Raw genomic sequence first — 817 nt, 5'->3', positions numbered from 1 at the left:
CAAACGATTGCAATTCCCAGTTCGCCTTGCGTTCGCAATGACAATTAATAAGTCGCAAGACCAATCGCTTAGTGTTTGCGGGATAAATTTGGAAAATCATTGTTTTTCACATGGACAGTTATACGTTGCGTGTTCACGAGTTGGGAAACCATCCGCTTTGTTTGTGTTAACGACAGACAAAAAAACAAAAAATGTGGTTTACCAAAGAGCACTACAATGAAACAATTAAATAACACTTCATTTTAGTAGGTAATTGTAATGAATTTATTACTGTTGTGAAATGAAATAAATATTTTCCTTTTCAAATATATAACAAAAAAAATTACAACGTTACTTAAAACGAATCTGGTGGCGAAACGGAGTTCGACGGGTCTGCTAGTTATATATGTAAGTTATTTAAAATTATAAAATAGCATAGGTAATCTGATCAAATGACCACTATGTTCAATTTAATATGGAAAACCTAAAACAAAATGAGTGCATTACATTTATTTTATTTATACCTAATTAGAAATACATAAATCGATGATCACTTTACACACTCATACAACCTTATTAGATTGTATATAAACAGTCAGCATACATTGATTATAGATTATAAATCTCAACATTATCTATTAGACTTGATGCATCGTCGCTTCACACCGTTACTTAACCACTACAAGACTATATAACAAGTAATATATTTTGATTTGGTATAAGTTTTATAAAAATCTAGTATATTAAAAATCTTAACTCACAAATTTTTATTAAAGGTAAATACAATGTCTTCATACACCATTGTAACTGATGAAGGCTCATCAAACGAAGATGTAAG

General features: G+C 29.9%; 1 long non-coding RNA gene across 1 annotated transcript; it reads left to right on the top strand.

The window, feature by feature from the left end:
* The first annotated feature begins 53 nt into the window (after positions 1-53).
* Positions 54-812, top strand: LOC107885667. Its single transcript, XR_001680461.2, has 2 exons — positions 54-677; positions 756-812. It is a non-coding gene; the product is annotated as an uncharacterized LOC107885667 (long non-coding RNA).
* Positions 813-817: the final 5 nt, after the last annotated feature.

The sequence above is a fragment of the Acyrthosiphon pisum genome, unplaced genomic scaffold, assembly GCF_005508785.2.
Source record: "Acyrthosiphon pisum isolate AL4f unplaced genomic scaffold, pea_aphid_22Mar2018_4r6ur Scaffold_5547;HRSCAF=6104, whole genome shotgun sequence".
Lineage (NCBI taxonomy): Eukaryota > Metazoa > Arthropoda > Insecta > Hemiptera > Aphididae > Acyrthosiphon > Acyrthosiphon pisum.
The sequence above is the reverse complement of the archived record's forward strand: the minus strand, read 5'-3'. Positions and strand labels throughout refer to the sequence as shown.